The 26,190-nt window shown below is 42.2% G+C and overlaps 1 protein-coding gene across 11 annotated transcripts in view; it reads left to right on the top strand.

Annotated features, from left to right (window-relative positions):
- MBNL2 (muscleblind like splicing regulator 2) overlaps positions 1 to 26,190 on the top strand; it is a 158,444-nt gene that overhangs the window by 18,537 nt on the left and 113,717 nt on the right. The window contains exon 2 of one of the 11 annotated variants that reach the window (XM_082434678.1): positions 15,425 to 15,531. The exons of the other annotated variants lie outside the window; for them this stretch is intronic. The gene's annotated coding sequence lies outside the window, so the exon portion shown is untranslated. The remainder of the gene's footprint in view (positions 1 to 15,424; positions 15,532 to 26,190) is intronic. 11 annotated transcript variants of the gene reach the window in all.

Below are 26,190 nucleotides of genomic sequence, written 5' to 3'. Positions count from 1 at the left end.
GCTTTTAGGTCGTTGAAGCAGATGATAACTGGCTCACGTGGAGACTAAATTCCTGAACTTCAACTTTTGGAAATGAATGAATGAATGAATGAATGAATGAATGAATGAATTTCCTCTGAGGCCCGGATACACTCCTGACATCTGCCAGTCCATTCTGGCCCTCTGGTCCCTGAGGAAAGGTTGACTCTTTGTTGCTTAGAGAATAAATAAGCAAGGACTGCTCCAAGGTGTTTCCTGCAACCACGCGCTCCTTCCTTCCTGGATGTAGTAACCCAGTTGCCTGTGTTGGAAGGCTCAATGTCACATGTCCTTTTTTTTTTTTTCCCACTGCGAAGCCATCAACAGCAGAAGTATCTTCACAAGTTAGAGCCTTGCTGGTGCTCCAGGTCATGAGATCTGGGTCACACACAAACAGGAAGAAAGAAGTGTGGTACAGAGTCCATTTGATCAACACACAGGGAGAAATAACGGAAAAGTGAGAAAGAAATTCAAAAACAGGGGTTGGAGTGCAAAGAGAAATTTATGATACTCTGGGATAGAAAAGTCTTAGTTTCAGCTCGGTCTATCTGCAAATCTTCAAATTCATTGTGAATCATTTTCAAAAGACTCATTCCCTCCATTCAGAATGTGCTGATTAAAACCCAACTGTGTGCCTGTCCGCAGATGCTATAGAAAGCAAGCAAAACGAAGAGGATTGGTAGCTAGCAATTGCACTGAGGTGTTAAGACATACATGTGCATGCATATCTTGAAAATACACACACACACACACACACACACACACACACACACACACACACACACACGGACACAATGGAGAACCCTAACTGTAACTCTGTTTGGATTAAGGGCCCCAGGCACTTAACTGCTTAATCTAAGGCAGGAGGGAGGGAAAGGCCATTAGAGTTAAACCAATTGGGCCTGACTCCAACTGGAGTGGCTCCTGAGTTGAGAAGGATGCCTGGATTTAGATAATTTCGAAGGAGAGCGGAACACATCCCATATCAAAGGCAACCATTTAAACAAAAGCCAATAGGAGGAAATGAGCTCTTATTGTGCACACACATGGGGCTCCACAGAAAGGAAATTGCCTGATTCAGGACGCTTCCGATGCCTGCTGAAGCTACAAGGAAAGGCCTGCGTTCCCACAACCTGGAGAAGGTGTCTTTCTCAACCCAGGGTTGGCTGCAGTGAAATGGGTAGGACTTTAGCAAAACCACCCACTTTGCTGGACCTCCAGAGACTTCGATTACAAAAAGTGTCCTTGGAAACCTAAAAGGCATTTTCTTATGCCCCTCCTTGTGCTTTGGGGTGTTTGGAGATAGGAAAAAGCAGGGAGCAGGCACATGGGTAGAGTTCCTTCATTCTTCAGGCTCCATCAGCCATCTGAGACATAGCCCGTGCCCTGCGGGGCCACCTCTCTCTACAGGGCCCTTGTTGGCTCCCTGGGGTGGGTCAGGCCAACCAGGATGAGGCCCCTTGATCAGCTCAGAGGGATTTTACATCCACGCCCCTCAGTTAGACAATAGTAGCATCAACAGGCTTGCTTCCTGCCGTCTTCTACCCAAAATACAATCCTGACCATGAGCTTTTGATTTTGCAGGATACAGCCTGGTGCCTGCCTGGTGCTTGTCCCGGGCCCCGCAGGGAACATAGAAACGTATAGGACATTCCCAGTTCCCAAGGACTTTAAGGTCTGGAAGAGGATCATTCATTCCAGTAAACATAATAAGAAACAGGAATTTCCCTGGCCCCTGGAGCCCCTGGGGTGGGGCACCTAAGAGTTGTTAAAAAAGCATGGAATGAGCAGAACTTGTTATTTTTTTTTCACCTTTGTGTTATTTGATTGACAGCTTGAGTACAGTTAAGCTTGGGTCTGTGGGGATGCTACTGTAAGTGGCATGTATTATGGAGTCATTTTCCACTGACATCATCCTCTGAAGGGGTGCTGGTGGAAGGAGAAATGAGAGAAGACTAAGTCTTCTTAGTCTAAGACTAAGGGCTCCACACCCAACACACGGCCTGTCCCCCTCCCCCTGCCTGAGTGGATGCGCTCCTGTGGTGGAGTCTCCATCCGTTTCCGCCTCGACCCCCAGAGCTTAGGCGCAAGCTCAGAGTGTCACCACCCCGATCCTCCCCTCCTCCATCCTCCCCCACGTGACTGTCTGCAGCAGTGGCCAGTAGCAGCCGTGGACAGTGGATGTAGGAGAGAAAGTTGATCACAAGACAGTGCTCCTTGGACACATCAAGTTTCACTGCAGCTTAGGTAAATCGATTTTCAGTTCACTCTGGAGGATGGAAAATTAAGGCCCTTAAATTTTCATAGGAACTGCTCTTGGATCATTTATTTATTTGGTCAGTCAATCTGTCAACAGAGCCTAGGTGAGTACCCAGACGCTGTTCTGGGTGCTGAGCTAGAAAGATGGGTTAGCCTGGCACCTGGGCTCAGTTGGCTCATGTTCAAGCCAGACTCAACAACAACAAGGTCAACTTCAAGGACATGAGAGGGGGTCACAGTGGTCAGGGAGAGTGAGAGTGGCTCTCTGGGGCAGTGCGGATGGGGGACAGGGTTGGGAATGACTTTCCACGAAGGGACATTTGATCGGGGACCTTGTAGGATGCACCAAATGACAGCCAGCAAAGAAAGGGGAGAAGGCTGTCCCAATCTCCTAATTAGCATGCTCCTTTTAATTAGTGGCTTCTGAGGCTTATCAAGTCTCATCTATAAACTAAAACTACTAGGCAGTTAGATTTTTTTTTTTTTTTTTGCCTCTTTCCTCCTACCCTTCAAGGGAAAAACACATGAATTAAGAGCTAATATGGCAGCAGATAGCATAATGTAGATGCACGGAAACAAGACTATTTTATTCAGCATGGATAGGGCTAGATATTTAGGGAGATTTTTGTCCTGCAGCCTAGATCTTGTTTTGTTATCATTCATCAGAAACATCAGGAGAAAAGGGTCAAAGTAAAACTTCTCTGCAGATTCCTGCTTGTTCTCCCTACACCACCATCTCCCACACCATCAAAAAGGTAAGAAAAGGAACCGCACCCTTCTTTTTGGCCACAGCGTGGACCGTCTCCTGCCCTCCCCGCTGGCTAAAAATGACGAAATAAAAAAAAAAAAAATTCGTCTCACATGACATTGGATAATGGTGGTTTCAAAATTCCTCATAGTTTAAAGGCATTAGCATTACAGGGTTAGGTCATGGAAATGCTTGCAAAATTCCAATGTGATTCTTTAGTTGTGTTTAATTTATTTCAAATATTACCACATGCCCAAAGAAAAACCCGCACTCATGAAAATATTTGCAGTGAATTTGTTTGCTTGCGTTTCAAACATGTTGACTTTTTTTTAGCTGTCCTGAATAAACACAGGCTATAATTTTAAGAGCAACAAATTGAGAGATACAGAGAGAAAAAGAGGCCAGTACCCAATAATACTGCTGAGTAGATCATGATCAGAAAGGGAAACGTGTCCTCTGGTAAGGAAAATATGGAAACTAAATAGAGACAAGTCAACTTAAATTCAGGATGATCCCACCAACCATTGAAGTTCACTGAGAACCGTGAAACTTTGGCTTTTTCATGTATTAACAGCGCTTTTGTGCCTTTTGTTTTACAATGTAGACCAGCTGATAATGTGCCTTGTTCCTCATTGACTTTGCAATCTCATTCTTTGCCACAGATATAATGGCCTGTTTGTTTTGCCACTAATGCACACTGGCCAAAGAATCAGACATTTGTTTCACAGTGCTTGTTTTGAAGAAATCAGCTCTCGGTACATCTTTACACTGCTCATAAAAACAGAGGCTTATCTGGGTGAAAGACACCCCAGGTCTGCGCTGGGGTAGGCTTACATTTATCCACTACTATAGAAAATGAAATTGAAATATAATAAAACTTCATTTCAGTCTAATTATGGAAGAGCCTGAATTATAGACTATTCATAAAGATGTACCCTTTTATTCATTACAGCGACATACAGCAATGTGAACTGGCCAAGACTATTTTATCTCATAATGGCTCTTAAGAAGCTCTTATTAATGAAGAGATAAGAATGATTTATAAGTAGTATTACAGGTATTTATATCTAAATGAATGGTAATGAAATGCCTGAGAAGTTTGGTCTCCTAAGTAGGGTAAATATTCCCATTAGAATTACGTTATGATAGTTAATTTATTCAGCAAGCACGCACCCTCTGCCCCCATTTTTCATAAGTAGTTCAAAGGTAACCTTTAGCCTAGTCTTGGGGTGGTTTCAACTCACAAGGGCACTCTAATCAGTTGGTGGTGGCTGCGTGCCTAGAAACTTGTTTTGAGAAATTTTTGAGTGCCGAGTGTAGATCCACAGGGGAAGAGCACGGGGATCCATTGGTCATGCCTGCTGGGGATGGGAAAGGTGGCCGAAAGGAACCTGAGTGACATCCATTTGTGAGCCTGGCGTAGGCCCTTCCGAAGTGCTAGAAAGTTGTAATTCTCACAACAGTCAGCTCCGGAATAGACCGCAAAACGGTAGTAGCTTCCATGCTGCAGGTGACACAGTTTCTGTGTGTCTCCAAAATCCAGCCATCGAAGGTTCTTTCTGCAAGGGTGGTAGCCACTGAACTATCCTAACTCACTGAAACTCTAAGAAAATTAAGTTGCATTTACTAAATGTAGCTCTGTAAAATGCATTTTTATTTTTACGAAGTTTGAGGATACAGAATCATTCTGCAACTCTTCTTTCGCTCCTTTCTCCTGAATGTGATATTTAGGGGTAGGGTGGGGAGCAGTTAACACAGGAATGAGCCCTTTGAAATGATATTATGATATTTTGTTATAGTTTAATCTGTAGTCATTACTCTTGCAGTTGAAAGAAAGTGAACAAGTGCTTATTTCCCTCCACTAAAACAAATCGGAAACTCAGGGCCGGGTCCACAGCGCAGCACAATTTTCTTTCATTTCTAGGCTAAGTAACATAATGAATGGAACAGAGGCAAGGAACTAACTCTTTTAAAGCTTCTGCTATGTTCTAGGCACTTTGACAATTACTCTCAAAATGTTACATTGTTTTTCTAATTTAATGTTCCTCACTGCCCTGAGAGCTTCATAATACTGCCTCATTTTATAGATAAGAAAAGTGAGGTTTAGAACATTTAGACTGTTAGTTCAAAGTGCAGCTTAAATTGGAGCCAGCCTCTAAAGCTGGCCGAAATTTCTGTTTGGCGTTCAGAATCTAAACATACCCACCCATCCTAACTTTTAAACAGGACTTTAGCAGTGATGTTTTAATGTGTTGACTAATAAGAGTTTTATAACTTTAGCATTTTGAGAGCCCTCAGTAAATGTTGGTTACTATTATTTCTCTCTCCATATACATACACATATTCATATATATACATCTATAGTTGTGGGCTAATGCCCTATTGAACTTCAAATGTTTATCGCAAACCACTTTGCCTTTTTATTTCAAAAAGAAAACGTGAATGCCTCTTTGTGTTAGAAAATTATCTAAACCTAGAAAGGGGAAATTTTTATAGGAGGATAAAGAATGTAAAGAATACAATAAAATCAGCAGCGTGTGTAAGGAACTAGAATATCATCCTGACATTTTATACAGTATGTAAATTGCAGTCCTAATCCAGAAGAAGTCTGCTGTTAGTTAAGCACTGTGAATAAACTCCTGTTTCTAAAATTCACTGCCTCTGTCTTTTGGTGGGAGGGGGCAGCGGCTTTGGTGGTAGGGAGAGAGGGTTTTTTTTTTTTTTTTCTCTGAGAAGGCTTTTTATTAATTTCTTTTGCTGAATTTTTGACCCTGTAAAGAAAAAGAGAGCTATTGTACCGAACCACACCACAGGACAGGCTCCCCCAGACGGGATTTTTCCTTCCTGCTGAAGGACACAGATATCAACTTTATGAGCTGGTTACCGTCAGCTTTATCGCAAAGCCAGTAGATTTTCTTAATATACTTATTGCTGTTCTGTAAATAGCACAGGAGCAATCATGAATCTGAATCACTTATGGGGCCACAATGAGATTGCTACCGGTAATCTGGGGAAGAAAGTGTTGAGTAGCCTAAATAATGAAACTAGTAATTGGAAATCTTCCTTATTGTGCAGGCTGACAATCTCCAGACCAACACTTCGAGTACCTATTGTCCACATCTGAAATTTAATGAGATAGTGCATGCTGGAAGCACTTTATTCACTGTATAAAATTCTGTGTAAATGACAGCTGATGATATTAATGAGAATAATTATATTGAAGCTTTTAACGAAGACATGAAGAGAGCTCTAAGATTGCCCACTATGTTTCTTCAAAAACAGGATTCATTAAAGACTGCAGTCTGTTTTACTCGTTTCTTTATGTTCAACAATATTAGGAGGAACAGGCACCTGAATCCTGGCTACATGTTAATAATACAAAAGCCCTCAGAAGACAGGCTGAGATTTTTTTTTCTTTAAAATGGTATGCTGCCTTGATTTTTAAAATTCGAAATTGTCTTTTGATTGAGTTGTCTTTTGAAAGAGGGACAAGAGAAGAGATACGTTCTAAGGTCTAGGACAGAAAACCACTAGCTTTTCATTCTAGAAAAACGTGACTATGGTTCTTCTCAGAGCTCTCGGGGAAGGCATCATCTCTCTCATATCTGTTCCTCTTGTTGATCGGTTGAAGTTAATCAATCTGGGATACTCATCTGTGGATTCAAATGTAAAATGTCGTGGTTTTTGAGGCAGTGGTGTTGCTTATATGAAAACTGTTTAGAACTCTAGATGATTTCTTTAGTTCATTCATTAGTCAGATAGCTTTTAAAAAAGCCAATGTCACTTACCCTATATTTTAATCACATTTTGATTCAGTTGCATTATTTTTATTTTAAATAGTTTATAAGCAGTTAATATTTGGATCTGCTGACCAATTGCTCTACTTGTAACTTTTACCCTAAAATCTAGGTGTACCCATATCTAGAACACATTTAGTTTGAATCAAAGCATATATAGCAAATCCTGCATCACACTTTCTCAACTTAAAATATTTTATCATCAGACAGTCTCATTCTAGTTTAATGTTTTTATGTGGCACTAGAAACGATGTTTCTCGGCAAATATTCCTTCCCATATTTATTACTGCTGGATTTAACGTGTAATTATTTATTCTTTGCAGAACAACTTACTCTTCATAATATTTCATAGTCATGTTTGAGGCTCTTGTACATGGTTGAATAGCTTAGTTGATTAAAGCACGAGACAGTGATTATGGGTCCCCCGTAGCACAGACTCATACTTCATTCCAAACCTTAGCCAACCCTTCTAAAAATATGTGCTATGAGGTCCCAAAGAGACCAAACCATAGCCTAATATCTTTAACCATTTAAAACACGAAAGGAAACCCTATGTTCATTATTGCCGTTAAGAATAATCAAATTCAGCTACCTTTCTTTTTTTCTTAGAATCCCCTCTCTTTTTTTCTAAAATCTTATAAAATCAAAGGAGGTGATGAGAAGGTGGAGCCCTAGCCTAAATGTAATGTTAAAACTGTCTCATTTGGTGCCTTAGTGGTTAATTTTGCATTAGTTATGTCTTATTATTAGAAGTAATAACAAGCAGTTATAAGTTAACATTTTTATTCCAAGTTCTGTGAAAAGTGTTATGCAAATTTTACTATTATTAGAAAGCTACAATTTGCAAGCCATTGTCACTCTGTTCATTCTTTCATTTAATCTCTTTTCTTAAAAGTTGGCCAGCCTCCTCCACCATGACCCACTCACTGTGAGTTTGAATTATTCAAATTAACCTCAAGTTGTTTAAATATTAAACCGTATTTTACTTTGTGACTTATTTTTCAGTAACGCTTATTATAATTTCTGCTGAGCAACTTGGACGACAGGCTATGACATATGATATGCTTATTATCTCATCTAACTGGGCAAAGTTCACAATCATGAAAATATGTCTAGACTTAGCAAAATAATGCGATTTCCCTATCTTGCTACTATCTTGCATTTGAGGCTATTCAGGCTGGAAAGTGTATCCACACTTTCTAAATGATTGTCCCTAGATGTTGGTAACATTTGACCTATTGTTCAGTTTTAAATGAGGAAGTGACATGTTTGCAAGCATAAAAGCCCAGGGGGCATTTTTAGAATTTTTGTCTCAGAATGTTTTTTGTTTTGTTTTCTGATAATAAAATATTTGCTTCCTAAAGAAGAAAATATAAAATATTTATATCACACGATTAAGTGTTTGGACCTGACACTCTACATTGTTAGAAAACATGTTTTTTTTTAAGAGCTGCTTAATGTCCAATAATATGAAGGTACCATAATTTATTTAGCATTTTCCGTCACTTAACATTTACATTGGTTCTAATTGTTTGTTTTCATAAATCATGCTGTGATTAACATCCTGATACATAAATATTTAATCCCAGTGCCTGATTTTGTTCCTTTAGGGTATATCCCTTAAAGTGGTATTCCTGGGAACTGCTGTAGTGTTTGATCCCTTGCATATTTGAGAATATTTTTCACTTTCATGCAGGAAATATAATATGATTGAGTATATTATTTGGAATAATAAATTTCTCCCTCAAAATTCAACAGAGATGTTTCTACTGACTTCTAGTGTTTTGTACTGCAAAGGAGAAGTCAGAAGCCAATCAGTTCATTTGTAGGTAACTCTTTTCTGAGCAGGAAGGGTAATAATTTTAGAAATCTTCCTTTATCTTCACAATTGCCAGGATATTCACAGACTTTTCACTGCTTTGCCTAGGACACTGAATTCTCTTTGGATCTTCTTTCTCAGTTCCTTTTTGAACCTCCCAAGACTTTCTTACCTATATCTTTTAATTATTGCTTCTATTTTGTTTCCCTCCCTCCCTCTCTCTCTCCCACCCCCCACCCTGCCCCAACCAGGGGCATTAATAATTCTTAAGCTGGATCTTTGTTTTCTGACCTCCATATCTCTCACTAGCTCTCTGATCATTTTAATCTTTTTCCTTTTTCTCTACGTTGTGTAAATGTTTCTCGTGTATTCTCCACCTCGTTGATTACATCTTGTACACCGACAGTGCTCTGTACTGCATAAAATTAAGATTTGTACTCTGCTATTGAAATGTTGGTTTACTTAGATTCCTTTCTTACGTCAACCAACTACCATTTTTATTTCTGGATATCTTTCAGTCCCTTTCCAATTCAGTCTGTTGTCTTTTCTTCTCATCTTTCCTTTCCTATTTCGTAAGTCCATGAAGAGAGGATGAGCTTTACTGAACTTTACTGAAAACACAGAGCAAGATGCTGTTTTAATATTTCCCACTTTTTTATGGTAAATCTCGAGTGCTCCATCTTGATCCTCTTTCTAGTTTGCAGAATCTTTCCTTTGGTCTCATATTGGATCTGTGTTGCATATCTAGATTTTTGCTTTTTTTTTTTTTTTTAATTCGTTTATTCATCTTGAATGAAAAGAAGTCTGTCCAGGCTTGGTTCTTTTTATTCAAACAGGGCAGAGGAGTCTTCGTATAGTTCCTTGCTTGCCACCTGACTGTAGATAGACTCTCTCGTCAAATATTAAGTAGAAGATTCCTTGATGTCAATTTGGTAGAGTTCAGTGGTGGCACAGCTTCAGTATAGGGTAGAGAGAGTTGTGGCCAGGGGGTGCCCGCCAGGGATATGCCACCTCTGCTCAGTTTCTTGTCATAGGGGTTACTTCTCTCTACCCAACTTTTCCGTTGCTCAGCCTGTATGACAAATATCCAACTCAGCCAAGCCCCACTGCTGTTGCTATTTCTACTGCACAAAGGAGACAAATCAGTGAGCTGTTGTTTTTTGGTTTAATATAGCTCCTGGGCATAATTTGGGGTTTTTCAGTATAACTAGTAGTAGCACAGGCTTCAAAACATGTGGCTGATACACTTTTCTTATTTCTAACTCTGCTTCCATATTTTTTAAATCAAACTTTAGTCATTTCACTGGGGATTTTGCGGGGGAAGTTAGATAGCTACTTGCGCTCAAGCTGACACTGAACTAAGAAGTCACAAGCTTCGAGTGATGGCCTATTAAAGCCGTAAAAGATCGACCTTTTTGTTGTTCTTCTTTGTTTTCTTTGTATACAATGTTTTTTTTTTTTTTTATTCTTAGAAAGACATGCATGCCTGTTCTTGATTAAAGATTCAGCTATATTTTCTTTTGCCTTTTTGTCTTTTATCTTTTTTAATCAAATCAACATGGAATTTATTTTGATGGACAGTACAAGTTGAGTTTACAAATTAGTTTTCTTCTTGTTTTTTCAATTTTTCTAAACGAGTCTTATTCAATATGAATAAGGCATCTTTTCTCATGTGTATACTTATTATCTTGGATCCTAAGTTCTTAGGTATACTGGGATCTCTTTCAAGATACTTATAGTCAATTTCATTGATTTATCTATCTATTTCTTCATCAGTAACAAACTCTTTTGATTGTTTTAGATTAATAGTGTATGTATCCATCTACTAAGGCCAATTCTATATATTATGATTCTTATTCAGAAATTTCTGTTCTGCCCTCATCTATTTCTTCTTCAAATTTCAAAATCATTTTCAAGTTCTTTCTCATACTCATAACGACCTCTTCCAGCAACAAAAAATCCTTTTAATATTTTATTAAAATTGTGTTGAATCTGTAATTTTGTAAGAACTAATATTTTTAAATGATAAGAATACTAATCTAGAAATATCTCTCAATTTTATTCAAATATTACTTTACATCTCCAGGTAAAGTTTGTTAATTTTTATGTCTGTCTAAAACATTTTCAGTTAGCATTATTTCCAGGTGTTTTATGTTTTATGTAGCTATTATAAATGATATATTTTTCTATTATATATTCTACCTGATTATCGCTATGCTAGAGAACAAGAAAACTATTGGTTCCATTTAACTCTATTTAGTTGTCTCATTTCTGGCAGTTTAACAGAACTCACTTTTTCCTTGTGAGAAGTAAATTTAATTCTCTTGAATTTTCTGGGTATGTAGTCATATCATCTGAAGATGATAACATTTTCTCCTCTTTTCCAATAGTTATGCCATGTATTCCTGTTATATATTAATGTATCGGCTGCACCGTTTCTTTACTTTCTGAAAATTATGGATAGCTCATCTTCTGAAAATTCTCAAAAACAAATAGTTCGTGACAGAGGTTTCTCTTTATTTTATATCCTGCTATGAATGCAAGCTTCCCGAGAGAATTTTCAACTGATAATACAACCAGCAGTAGATATGGCATCTCGCTGACTGAAATCCAAGACCCTTACGCATCTCATAAATATTAGTTTTATGATATTAAAAAAAAAATTCAGGCTACTACATTTAGACTGACTGCACAAAAGTTTCCTGCTTTATAGAAAATATAACTGATATATACATTTAAAATAAGGAGAACCAAAAATTTTTGTTTTGTTTTGTCCCATTCATTCATCCCTCCACCCATCCATCCATTTATCTACTCAACAAATGTTCATTGAACCCTGTGCTTAAAGCAAAGACATGAAAGTCTCATCCCAACCCTAGAAAGTCTCAGCCTAGAATTATTAGGAATGTATAGTTCTGTTCATGTAAGTGTACCCCCAAAAGTACATGACTTGATTAAATGATGTCAAGTGGAAATGTATATAGTTATTAAGTTCTTATTACATTCTAATGATATGCTTATGAGTTAAAACTTCCTCCTTTGAGATAGAAACACCTGTGACACGTGAGTAAAAGCAAACATCACTTGTGGATCTTGTTCATTCGTTACCAGAGGCCTCTTTCCCCCTCTCCATTTTCTTGTATCCTCATCAAGGTCTGTCTGTCAGGAAAAGACTGGCGCTATATGAGTAAATGCAAGGAAATTAAATGTGTTCCAAGTCTACTGATTTTCACACTCATTAAAAAAAAAATCCTTTAGCTAATCCTCCCTTTAAGAAATAATGATACACAAAAATTTTCTTTTTATAGTAACATCATACTTATTATACTTATTACAGACATTATCATATAGTGTTCTTTGGAAGTTTACATTCTAGAAAATGTGCTACCTAGTTTCTTAGGAGTTTTCCAATACAGTGTTTTCAAGCGTATAGAATTTTGGCTGATAAATGTTGCTGAGTAAGAAGCATTTAGATATTTAGATTAAAATATTAGCACACGGAATCATTTCCAAATTTGTTAATATTTATGATTTCCCTTTGAAAAACAAACCACAATTCACACTTAGAAATCTACAAGAAATCAATTCCATTTGTGAAGCATGATGGGGGAGTTTGCTACATTATGATTGAGAAGGAAGACACTTAGCAATTACCAAGGAGTAAGTAGCTCGTGAAAATTTTGGTTGTAAAAGTTTAAATGAAAAGAAAAACTAATATTATTGACAACTAACACTCCTACTCTAACTTATTTCCACCATAGCCTCTGAAAAACATTGGCCTCTATTTTGAAAATATTTTTTTCAGTCTAAACACTTGATTTGAACTTGCCTTTTGACTTCTTTTGACTTTTTTTTTTCCCCAAGGAGGAAATTGTTTTCCTTTTCCCTTTCTTTTTAAAAAAATTTATTTATTTATTTATTTATTTTTGGGTGTGTTGGGTCTTTATTTCTGTGCGAGGGCTTTCTCTAGTTGCAGCGAGCGGGGGCCACTCTTCATCGCGGTGCGCGGGCCTCTCACTGTCGCGACCTCTCCCGTTGCGGGGCACAGGCTCCGGACGCACAGCCTCAGTAGTTGTGGCTCATGGGCCTAGCCGCTTCGCGGCATGTGGGATCTTCCCGGACCAGGGCATGAACCCGTGTCCCCTGCATTGGCAGGCGGACGCCCAACCACTGTGCCACCAGGGAAGCCCTGACTTCTTTTGACTTTAAACCTAGTCTTCCTTCCTCTAATATTTGATTCTTATACATGTAGGCATATAAAATGATCTGCAATTCCAGATCTGCTTTTTAATTACCAAATCATCCTTGGTCATAGTGCAAATCATTAAGAAAATAATTAATTGAACGGATTTCTTAAAACAAGATTGACTCTTGTGCAATGTGAGCAAATACAACTGAAATGCAATGGACACCACTTTTCAGCAACATGAACAGCCCAGGTGCTTTTGGCTGACCCTGAGGCTGTAGTAAATTAATTGGTATATTAGATTTCCCAGCCCCAAAGGTAGCACTAAGTCCAGAGTACACCCCCATGCTCATTTTAGGCAAGCGAATGGCCGGAAGAAGCATTATTTTCTTTGAGGAGGGTTAGTAATTCAGATGAAATCTTTAGCTATAATGAACTTTGTGTTTCTGCTGCAGGTAACAAACCAAACCCCACTAGATCACAGGTATCTCTCTAAAGATCCCTCTCACTACTAGGCGAGAAACACAATCCCGAGATGTAAAAGGTAGAAGCGGCCCTGGAGACCCTGTCGTTCAGTATTTCTCAAGTTTTTCCACTGAGGCATCCTGATAGCAGAGGAGAGAGGAGTTGGTCTCCTGAAGCTTAGAAGGACTGACGGACCAGGTCCCCTTAACTTATCTAAAGTCGTCTAAATCTTGCCTTCTATCTGCTATAGATGTCTGCTCTAGTATAAAAAAATTTAAAATTACATACCCCTTTTACCCTAAAACTTTGTAAGTAAAACTGATGCTTCCATAAATTACGCTATATGTTTACCTTTGGCCCTGTAGCTGCTCACACCCGAGTTGGAAAACCACTGCTTGGTCCTTTTTTTTTATGACTGAATAAACTCAGGCCTGCAGAGGGATTGTGACTCACCCCAAATCTCCTGGCAAGCGTGTCACTGTGCAAAAACGAACAGCTCTTCTGACTCCCAGCCCTCCGCATTTTCTGACAATCAGGCAATTAGGCTGTCCCCAAGGGCAGTCAAGTACATTTCAGAGGGTCTTTACCTTTTATACTTTTCCACTTTGGAAAAAGAAATACTGGTTGCCCTTTCCTTCTGGAAACTTCCTGGAACCTGCTGAGTTAACTGTGCTTTTGGTGGGGAATGAGGAGAGCTGAGCCAGTTACCCACAACGTGTCCATAATCTACCCACGGCCTTGTGCATTCAAACACTCCATCTTCTTTCTGCTCTTGGCGACCAGAGCGCTGCTGTTTCTGAAGGCCACACCCTTGAGCAGCCTAAATCGTCAGCTTAAGACAGATATGAGTGAACCCTTAAAACTGCTGCCTTGGGGACAGGGATCTTTTTTTTTAATATATTTATTTATTTATTTATTTTTGGCTGTGTCGGGTCTTCGTTTCTGCACGCGGGCTTTCTCTAGTTGCGGCGAGCAGGGGTCACTCTTCATCGCGGTGCGCGGGCCTCTCACTATCGCGGCCTCTCTTGTTGCGGGGCACAGGCTCCAGACGCGCAGGCTCAGTAGTTGTGGCACGCGGGCTCTAGAGTGCAGGCTCAGTAGTTGTGGCTCACGGGCCCAGTTGCTCCGCGGCATGTGGGATCCTCCCAGACCAGGGCTCGAACCCGTGTCCCCTGCATTGGCAGGCAGATTCTCAACCACTGCGCCACCAGGGAAGCCCCCGGGGACAGGGATCTTTATTATCAGTTTTCTTTGAACATATCAGAACTATCACTTGCAAAGCTGGATGAGACCTGGGAATACCTGTTAGCAGAGGTGACGGGGAGTTGGTTATAGTGTCGGGCCCGGTGAAGCGCGCGGAGTCAGGCCTAATAAATGTTTGCTGCTGAGTCATTCTTCCTGGGAAAAGCGATGCAAACAAGATCATCTCTGCCAAGGGCTGCAGGGTTATCACTGGCCTTCACCAAGGTTTCCACCGTCAGTTGCCATCTTCCTGCCATGGCTCCGGAAGGACCCCAGGGATGAAATCTTCACACTAGTGTTCTGTGTTAAGTCTTCCAATGCTTTCATAGACAGTTGATCAGTAGAGTCTTAGAAACAACCTGCTATTGATGGGGCAAAGGAACTCTCAAGTTTAAAGGCTGGCTCAAGGGCACATGGTTTTGTAAGCTGCATCTCTTGACTCTCAGAAGCCTGGATTTGCAAAATCATAAAAAAAAAAAAAAAAAAAAAAGAAGCCTGGATTTAAGTCAACCATCCATGTCTCATTTAGATGCACACTTCTGTTAAATTCTAAGAAAGTCATTCTGATTGCTGCCAAGAAGACCCATTCCAATAAGCAAAACATCATTTACATCTACACATAAAGTTTTATTGGCATCATAAAAATTATTTCCAAGTTCATCCCTGTTAAAAAGAGACTGCATTAGGAAAATCATACTTTAAATGTAAAAGCATTACTTCATGGACATGTTGCTTTTTCATACACAGTGTTAATGACCAAAATAAAAGAAGATTTCAGGTACTGGAATAGGCAAAGAGCATAAGTGGGTAACCATGGGATGATCTGCACACCAGAGAAGGTGTTTTTCAGACTCTACCTTTTTTTCCTCTCTCTCATTTTATCTTGTCAGATTTTGTTTGATTCAAAGCTGTTGGTTCTCTTAGAGAAGGAGGACAGACGAGTTTCAGGAATAAGCAGCATTAGAAGAGCAACTGAAGTATGCACATGGGAACGCAGGTGATAAAATCATTTTGAAAAATAATGAACAGGTAACTTGAGAGCTTGTCCTGAGGGTGGTCTGACAGGTTATACCAGGTTATTAGTTTTCTGACTCAGCAGTATGCCTCTCAAAAAACTCTTAAAGGAAAATGGATGTTTTTGAAAGAAATGCAGTTGGCAGAGGAGAACTAAGGAGCTGAGTGAGTCCACGGGTCGGTAGACCCGGGAAAGCAACACTACTTACATTTAAATAAGAATTGTGTGTTTGAAAAAAATGTGCAAAATATGTAGTTAAGAGAGCAGTGTTTTGTACATTAAAATAGACATCTACGGATCTTTTGGTTCATCTACAAAATACCAAAGCACCCACCCTCTCTGTTGTTTTTCGTTTGTTTGTTGAAATGGCTGAGTGACCTCCATGGGTGTGGTCATCAGGTTTTACATTTTGCTCCTCCGTGCACAGGAATGCGGGAGAGCCTGAGCCCTTCCTCAGTCTCCCCTTCCATAAAATGGGAAGAAACACGTTTGCCACCTCAGAAGTTGCTCGTGACCAGGAGCAGTTCAGCCCGTGACTATTTTTCCTTTTCTCATTTCCCCGTTGCACGCCTCAAAGTGGTGGCCCGCTGTTGCCATGGTGACACAGCACAGGGTGACGTCGCTTAGAAATAATGACAACTGGCAACAGCGGGGAAGCAGAGCCAGAGTGGTGATTAGCCTCGGAGGAGCGCCCTGTCTGGGCGGAGAGGCAACAAAAGAAGGAAGGAACGGGAGGGCGAGCTTGATTTAACAAATCGTGAGCGGGTGCTACCTGCCTCCAGCAATTAGGAATCACGGGACCTGGTAACGCCCCGTGTCAGAGTGCCGTACATTTTTACAGAATATCCCTTTGGTTGCCAGGTTTGTCCTTCTTTATTACTCAGAGCTCCCGGTTTAAGTGCAGTAAATATTTGTTGTTGATCTCGATTCTAGCTCCATCTCCTGAAAGATAAGAGGAACTGTTGACACACCATCTTTGTAGCCTGCTTTGTACTTGCGACTTGAGTCGTGCCTTGTCAATGGCGATTTTTAAAAGTGTGGCAGGAAGTTGATTTTTTTTTTTTTTAACTTCTAGGGTCAGTGAAATGACAACAAAACTAAAATCCTCTTTTAATAGATTGACCTCTCCCTGATCCTGAAGTCCTGGGCTCTGTTTTTCTGCTGAAGTCAAATGGTGCTCTGTCGGGAAATTTTTATTTGGTTAAATATTAATGAAATACCATCACCTGCATGCCTGACCCTGCTGGTATCTTTCCCACAGTGTTCAAACAAACAAGTCACACTCTGCATCCTTCTGGGGTCATCTGAACCCTGGGAGCATCCAATCCACATACCCCATATCTGGTTCTGTGACAGAATGATTGTGTTCCCCATAGTTAGTGGGGTGGGGTTGGATGTGAAAAGAAAATGGAAAGCTGGAAGGTTCTTCCCAGCAGAACCTCTCTGCGATGTATTCAACACCAGCTCACAAATCTCGAGAAGAATGGGACCTAGCAATGGCCGTTGGCTCAGGGGACCAGGGCTGAGGAAAAGCCACTCTCTCTGGTTTGCCTTCAGAGATACGTTAACCCCCCAGGGTACCCTGTGTTGAGGGTCCGTGTGGCTCACAAATTGTGCCTTAACTTGCTGGAGAATAGCACGGCTCGGGCAGGGCCTCTTGGAGCCCAGTCTTATCAAGAAACAAATTCACGTCCACTTTTAGCAACCTGTTTTGGCTGACAGCCTTCAGGAGCCAGTATTGCTTCCATTCAGAAAATTCGAGAGCCTCCTGGAGGTCTGAGAGCAGAGCAGCTCCCACCGCCACACCGTGAAGCAGGGCTGGGGGGTGGCTGAGCTCTTGGTGCACAGTAGCGTTCTGTGTGCTGTTCTTTTCTCAGAAGAGAAAATGTAAAGAAGAACAATTAAACCTCTGGGGCCCCAAGACCTAGATCTGTGTCCTTTTTGCAGCCTGGGGCTGAAGTATTCAACAGCTGCTCCTTGCCAGGTGCTGAGTACAGAGCCCGCCACCTCTCCACCCCGCCTGGACGCCCCCTTGGATCTGAACTCTGGAGCAGGAACACAACGAGCTCCCCAAAGGCTCCCCCCAAACCCCCGCACTGATGTTCCTGTTAGATCCCCAGGCTCGAACAGCCGGCTAACAAATCTAGGCCAAACCCAGCCGAGCTGATAAGATTTCCAGAAGAGTTCCTAAAAATACACTTCTCCTTAAACCAGCCTTGCCAATCACTGCACAATCACAGAACTTGAAGGACAGAATTGGCCTTAGAAATTGTTGCACCCTCTCCATCTTTAAAGCTAAGAAATCGGAGTCCCAGAGAGCTAACCGCAAGAACAATGGTTGAGGAATATTACAAATCACATCATGAAGATGGAACAAAGCAAACCATAAAGGCAGTACAAACTATGAGCTGTGTAGTATATTCTTTCACTTATTTGTGCATTCAGCCACTCACTCATTCAGCAACTATTTATTGCATGCTTACCATGTCCTAAAGTTTTGGTGTTGGACTAGATGTCAGGGATACAGACAGACCCTGCCCTCACGGACATCACACTGTGGTTGGGGGAGAACATGAACAGATAAGTAGGTAAATATGTGAGTGTAAAATAATGATCAGGACTTCGGAGGGAAGTAAAGCAGGGTGAGCTGGAGTGAGGAGGTAGGACTGAAACAATATCACATCAGGAATGGCCTACCCCAGGCTAATATCTGAACATCTGGGAGAGGCACATTCTCAGCAGGGGAAGAGCAGGTCAAAGCCCCAGGCAGGCCCATGTTTGGCCGCTCAAAGCCCAGCCAAAGGCAAGGGTGGCTGAGGGGGAGTGGACAAGGGGAGAGGAGGTCAGCGAAGGTGTGGGCAGATCCGGGAGGTCAGTACGGGCTATAGCAAGGCTCTTGGCTTTCACACGCAGGAGGTGGGGAGCCACTGGAGGCGTCTGAGCAGAGAGGTGATGTGATCTGATTACGTCTGCAAGGGATTCATCAGAATAATATGAGATGGGCCTGCAGGAGGCAAGGGTTAGGAGGTTACTGCATTAACTTACAGGAGAGATAATGGTGTAGTTGAAGGTACCCGCAGCGGAGGTGGACAGAAGGGCCTGGGTTCTGGATCTATTAGAAAGATAGGGCCAGTGGAACTTCCTAATGGATGGGAGGTGGGCTATCAGAGAGAGGGAGGGAGGGAGGGAGGGAAGGAGGAGGGGAGAGAGAGAGAAGGGATACACATTTGGGCGTCATCACTATCCAGTGGGCTTAAAGCTCTAAACTGGAGGAGAGAATGGTGAAGCAGAGGCCTGGTAGATTTTGCAGCCAAACTGCCTGTGTTCTAGCCCTTTCCTCACCGCCACCATTCACCATCCACAGATATGCCAGCCTCCTCCTCCTCCTCCAAGTAACACTGGCCACGAGGCATAAAGTCTTTGAATGCTCTCATCGTTACTACCTTTCACCTGAAAACCATTATCTCAAATGCTTCTCCATAAATATTTGTTTTAAGTCAGTCCCTGGGTCTTATCTCGCTGTTCACCCCCAGGTTAGTGCTGTCAACCAGGGAAGCTGTCAGCTGCCTCTGCCCACCGGCCTCTTCCAACACCTGCCTCTTTCTTCTTGACACGTGCACACTTCCTATGGCACCTCCTGCAGCTATTCACTCGCACCCAAGGGAAGCCACTGGCTCTTCACTCACTCGCAGATCACATGTGATTATTATGTGCTGAGCCCACGACTGATCCAGAACCTCTTGGTTGGGGATTCCAGCCGTGCGCACTTCTGACATCACTCACGCCCACGTGCGCGCGCACACACACACACACACACCCCAGATACTTCATGATGCACTCAGACACAGTCACAGGATAACAGATAGAATTTCCGCAAGGAGAGAAGTACGGCCCTTTCACCCACCTCCTCGGCTTCAGCCACCTCTGCATGTCCTCTTGTTAGAATTCCACCCTTTGTGCTGCTTTAAGTTGTCCCACCTCCGAGGCCTGGACCTTTGAATTCGGTAGCATCCTTTCTCTGCCCCTGCTCTCAGGTTGCCAAGGATAGATGGAGAAATCATTCATTTCAGAAGAGGTTCACGCTGTCCCACTGAGGTGGAGCCTCCCGGGCCCCTTGACACTCCTCGGCTTTCTCTCCCTTCCCGTGGGGAGCGTCCCAGGTCCCGCCTCAGCCTGTCTCACCAGGTAGAGCGTCTCCTCCCTGGCTGAGACGTAGGGGCCACAAGAGCTGCCCCATTCTTCCTGCCTGCCCTCCAACGGGAAACCAGGCTGTCGCCCTCGCTCCCCTCCTTCTGTCGGCCCGGGTCTCAGAGCCTGCCCTGGAGCTAATGCCCTCGTCCCTCCCCTACCTTTGGTGCCTCCTCTGGCCCACACCCCCATCCTGGCACTTTCCCACGTTCCTGTTGTGTTTCTCTCCTTCCACTCCGAAGAGAAAGGAAAGGAGGGAGAGTGATGGAGAAGCAGGTTCTCGCCACTCTCCTGGGTCTCTTACAATTCTGTGCGCAAACCTCGGGTTCACAAAGGTCACTTCCCCAGGAGCGCACAGGTGATCAGGGGCCATCTGCCTGCAGAGCACAGGGGCTTCAAAACTCTCCTGGCTGCTCCATGGTGCCCTTGCGACCCCAGATACTCCAGGGAGCTCCCTCCTCCCCCTGTGCAAGTGCCACAGAAACTGGCACCTGGAAGTCAGCAGTGACCTCCTTGTTATGGCGTCTAGCCACCACCAGTTGTCCACATGCCCTCGATCTTGTGGCACTGAACATTTTTGTCTGCTCGGTCCTCCTTGAAACTCTGAATCTCTCTCCCAGCACCCTGGATGCAGCGCTATTCAGAGGCTCTTTTGTCTCTCATTATTCTTTTCCTGTGGTGTCACCTGCTCCTCTTCTTTCTGTCACCTCTAAATAACTGAACAAAGTGTCCATGACCCTGTCCAACTCTTTCATTTTTTTCTCTCCTAGATATACACACAGATGTAAATATTGATATGTGTTTCTCTCTCTCTCCCATTTCAGCCATTCTGTGGTTTTAGCTATCATTTCTATGAACATTAATTCCAACTATGTATCCATGACCACGACCTCTATGTCCCGTTTCCAGTTTGCCTCCACTCCCCAACATCCTTCCTCCTGGGCAAAGCATCAGTGTTCTTCTGCCCACACAGGACCTACATTTTGAAGTTCTCTTTGACAAATCTCTTTCCTGTGCTCCTCACTCCCAATCCCCCCAATTTATCTTTTTCTGATGATTTTACCCCAGCCATGATATGGAATCACCCTCCTCCTTTTCCTTCCCACCCCTGCAGTATAACTTTGGGCCTGGATTACTCTTTTGCTCCTGGACCATTGCTGGAATCGCCAACCAGTTTCACCACCTGCGAGCTCTTCTAATTCTAGTGCATCCTAAATGATCCTCCAGTTGGGGTCTTGTCTAGAGCTCAAGTGCTCCCCCATATCTACCAGAGTAAAGATCCTGATATTTTATATCTGAGCCTACTTACTCAGACTAACTCAGCCTAAGAGCCTACAGCACTATTCTCAATGGGGACAACACCACTCCCTATAGAGAACTTTGGAAATTTAAAGGAGCATTTTTCCCCCCCTTGTCCTAATGATCAGGCAACATCTCTGGAATGTAATGGGCTGAAGTAAAGGATTTTGACATCTTGCAATGAATATGACTCCCTGGGAGTGAAGAACTAGTCTGTATCTCATGAGTTCTGAGTGTCCTGCTGGACATTCACAGGGATAAAAATCCTGTTCTGGGTGATCTGGGTCAAGATCTTAACTGTTTCATGTGTTTGCATGGAGTGTTTTTTTAAATTTATTTTTAATTTTTTGGACAGTCAATATAATTGAATTTTTCAAGAATACAACAACAGCTGTGTAAATTGAGTCAAGATTGTTCTTTAACTTGTTAGGAACTTTAACAGGAATTGATTGGCATCTTGAAAAGCCACGTCACCTGTCTCACCCATGTCAGTCTGCATTGTGCCCATCACACAAAATAAGGTGTGACCATCCGACCACTTCATTCTGTCTTCTAACATATTTGTGCCTAAGCATGGACATTTTAAAACACACATTATTTGTTTTATAAATAACGACTTCCTTTGATATCTTAGTTATATTTCAGTTATGACAATATATTGAGTTTTCTTCAATGTGTACATGTTGGCTAGATTATTTACGATTTTCATCTGGTGGTAATAAAAGTTATGTTACAAAAATTTTGCAAAGAAGGGGGCATTGGTCTTTGTACGTGTACAGGCAGATGAACTAGGCATTTGGTTGGTGATATAGAGAGAGAGAGAAAAGGGAAAAGGTCAGCTGAAAAGCGGTCCTGGCTACCAGCAGCTGTGGCTGGGAAGGAAATGGAAGTTCTGAGGACGAATTCTCTGGCATTCAGGCCTAGGTTGCAGCCTGTAGCTCGATAATTGTTCTCACTGCAGCCCCCGGGTCCTGGACATCCAGGAAACCGGTAAGTGCTGTCAGTCTTAAATGGTATCTAATACAATTGCTTTTATTCTAATAAGAGCAGCTCCTAACTGAATGATAAATGTTTAGATAGAAAACACAGGCGCAGTGAAAAAACATAATTTGAATACAAATATGTGTTGAATATATTATACCTGGCTGTAGTTTCAGGAGTATGTTTAGAAATCTCTCCTCTTCTAATTGAAGAAGGGATTTCTTTTTCTGCCCGTTCCTGGAAACTACAATGAAAATGGGCTGGGAATTTTCGTGCATTAAAATGATTTCTGGATTTTATGAATTTTTCACTTGTACTTTAAGAGACAAGGTCCAAGAGGAAAATTTTTAGTGGGGGAATTTCTCCTTTTATTTCTGTTATTATGAAACATTGGCTTATCTGACTTACTGTGTGACTTGGGTGCTCTGGTGTTTAATTTCCTCTATAGAAATGTATTCGAAAGTATGTTCAAAAGAACAAGTAGCATGTGAAATGAAGACATAGTTGGTAGCCGTGGTTCTTTCCCTGCTTAGAATGAATGAGTGTTTGGAATTAGTTTTTGAAGAGCATCTATCAAAGGTTTGTCTAACATTCTCTGAAGGACTTCATACTTTGTACCACCATCAAAGAAAGAGACTTTCTACTTTCTTTAAGTTACACTTCATTTGCTTTACAGAAATGTATAACTCTTAGTGAGTAGGAGTCATTTCCACCTGTGTGTGTACATGTGTATGTGTGTGTGTGTGTGTGTGTGTACATGAACACAAATGTAAGGAAAGTTGATGCCTTATCTAACGCTGATAAGGGTTAGACACCAAATAGAGAGTCCTTATAATATACTACTAATTATATTTTGGTTGCAATACATCCATTTATGGTTTAGGTATTTTCAGTCATCTCCATGATTCCAAACAAGGAAACTGAGACTCAGAGAGCTTAGGTGACATTTCACAGCTATTCGGGGCAGAGGAATGACTGACTGGAATCCAGGGTAGAAAACTTTGTCCTTACCCCGAACCCATGCCAAAGTTTCAAAGCACGATTTCATTTATATTTCCAATAAATTAAAAAAAAATCTTAAGGTGTCTAGAAAGAAAAATCTTTTTAAGGACAATCACTTTTGCTGCTCCCTTCACTCTTTTTCTCGGAAAAGTCAGTGAGGTTCTGTATTGCTTTGGCAGTTGGGACTGCTTTCATTTCTGTATTTTTAATTGGTCCTCGGGGGTTCCCATGGGAAGGCCCCAGTCGGGGCCCTCTTCTCCGTGGCTGTGACTACAGAGCAGGGTTACACCCACTCCTGGAGGTCAAGTGGCTTTTAGCCCAGGCCTCCAGCCAGAGCTGCTCTGGGTCCCTCTCCAGCCCGGGCATTCGCATCTGACACGCAGGATACGGGGAGTCAAGGACCAAGGGAGAGAGCATGTGGAGAGATATTTTAAATTAAGCTCCAGAAATAGAGCTGGAGACGTCAAGCCACTCACAGGAAGGAAGGATCATTTTTCAACGATGTGTTTTAAGAATTGAAAGATTAAAAATACAGTACTTGTTGGGTTTCCCTGGTGGTGCAGTGGTTGAGAATCTGCCTGCCAATGCAGGGGACACGGGTTCGAGCCCTGGTCTGGGAAGATCCCACATGCCGCGGAGCAACTAGGCCTGTGAGCCACAATTACTGAGCCTGCGCTCCGCAGCAAGAGAGGCCGCGATAGTGAGAGGCCCGTGCACCGCGATGAAGAGTGGCCCCCGCTTGCCGCAACTAGAGAAAGCCCTCGCACAGAAACGAAGACCCAACACAGCCAAAAAAAAAAAATACAGTACTTGTTTTTCTCTCTCTGACTTACTTCACTCTGTATGACAGACTCTAGGTCCATCCACCTCACTACAAATAACTCCATTTCGTTTCTTTTTATGGCTGAGTAATATTCCATTGTATATATGTGCCACGGCTTCTTTATCCATTCATCTGTTGATGGACACTTAGGTTGCTTCCATGTCCTGACTATTGTAAATAGAGCTGCAATGAACACTGTGGTACATGACTCTTTTTGACTTATGGTTTTCTCAGGGTATATGCCCAGTAGTGGGATTGCTGGGTCCTATGGTAGTTCTATTTTGAGTTTTTTAAGGAACCTCCATACTGTTCTCCATAGTGGCTGTATCAATTTACATGGGTAAGCTGGGACGAAGTGAGAGCGTGGCATGGACATATATACACTACCAAATGTAAAATAGATAGCTAGTGGGAAGCAGCCGCATAGCACAGGGAGATCAGCTCGGTGCTTTGTGACCACTTAGAGGGGTGGGATAGGGAAGGTGGGAGGGAGACGCAAGAGGGAGGAGCTATGAGGATATATGTATAGGTATAGCTGATTCACTTTGTTATAAAGCAGAAACTAACCTACCATTGTAAAGCAATTATACTCCAATAAAGATGTTTAAATATATATGTATATATGTAAAAAGGGAAAAATTCATGAAAATGAATTACCAAAATTAAATAAATAAATAAAGGATTAAAAATAGGAAATCCAAGATTCTCCAAATTAGAAGTTAGGAAACTCAAGGAGACATAGTTTCTTTATGTAATTAGATTTATGCAAAATAAAATTAAAGGCATCCCATAAATTACTTAATGGATAATGAGTCCTTGACTGTCTGACTCAGAAATCGGTTTGTTTTGCAAGGATCCTTTAATCAGCTCTCTAGGAGGCCTTGTCTGGCAGACAGCTAAAATACCTTAGATGACCAAGAGTTGGCTAGAGGAGCTGTGTGCTGCAGAACTATTTTCCTTAAGGCGGTCTTAACGTTTTAATCAGTCTCAGTCTCAAGATTGGACATGATTGATGTGTTTCCCTTCAGAAATGTACAAACTGGTTACAAAGCATTGGCAAGGCGAGGACACCTGGGGTCCACAGCCCGGGCTTGTCTGAGGGGCGTGGCCTGGGGCAGCGTCGCCAGGGTGGTAGAGTGAAGGACCGTGCTTTCCAAACTCACCCTGCGACATCACAGAGTGACTGTAAGGAACGAACGTGCACAGCGAATTCTTCCCTGCAGTCAAAAGTCACAGCTTTCTGAAAATCTAACACCTAGAAGAGTTTTCAATATGTTTTGAAAGATGAAGTGTCACATAAGTGAAGACCCTAAAAGAAGCTTGGGATTATTTTGTACTGTTGAACAGCAAGTCCTTTGGCATTTCAGGAAATACTACAGAACCTCCTTTCCTTATCCTTGAACTTCAATCTTGCCTTTCCTTTGAAGATGAGTCCAGCAGTGAACCTCCATATTGGTCATATCTGGCGCTGGGGCTTTACACAGCAGCCCCTCTGTGGAGAGTTCTGGCGTCATGCGGCCGAGGACCAAGCTGCTGGCCACCAAGGACTGCCAGCCCCCTAAGACGGTCCTCTCTCAGACAAGGGCCCTAGAAACAAAGCCCTATTTAGCCCCATCAAAGGCCTGCTTCATCCTGAACAAAATCTGCAAGCTATGAGACAATCTATTTTTCAGATTCTCATAGAATCAAGTCTTAGCAGGGACAAATCTCTCAGGTGTTTCCTGTGTCATCTAGTTTTATTTTGTTTTGACTGATCGGAAACACAGCCACTGAGAAAAACCCTCAGCCAGCCCTCCTGCAACTGTTTGTGTGGGAATCGGTGACCCAAGACCCTGTGATCGACTCAGGGCAGACATCTTGGTTTCCTCAGCAACCCAGAGGATGCCTGGCACGCAGGAGGGCGGCAAGAAATGCTTACCGCAGTGCTTCTCAAACTTGAGAGTGCTTCAGAGTCACCCCTGGAGGGCTTGTCAAAACACAGATTGCTGGGCCCTACCCCCAAGACTTCGGACCCAGGACCTCTGGGCTGGGGCCTGAGAACCTGCATTTTTAATAAGCTCCCAGGGGCTGCTGGGCCCGCTGGCCCACGTACACTACACTTTGAAAACCTCTGGCCTAAAGATTCAGGGTTTTGAAGCTCAAATAATTTATCTCTGGGGCAGCTCCTCACCCTCACCCCCAACTTACTTGGCAACAACAGGGTAAGCCGGTGGCACTTGCTGGAATTTTCCTACAGGATAATACTGAAACTCTCTATTCAGAGCCTTATTCCTTTAGGTTAGACTTTGGTCCATATTAAAATGCAAATGCTCTTTGTAGGAGGATCAGGAGTTTACTGGACAAATATT

This window comes from Balaenoptera physalus (genome assembly GCF_965194825.1).
Source record: "Balaenoptera physalus genome assembly, chromosome: 18".
Classification (NCBI taxonomy): domain Eukaryota; kingdom Metazoa; phylum Chordata; class Mammalia; order Artiodactyla; family Balaenopteridae; genus Balaenoptera; species Balaenoptera physalus.
Note: the sequence above shows the minus strand (reverse complement) of the source record. Positions and strands in the feature narration are given on the sequence as shown.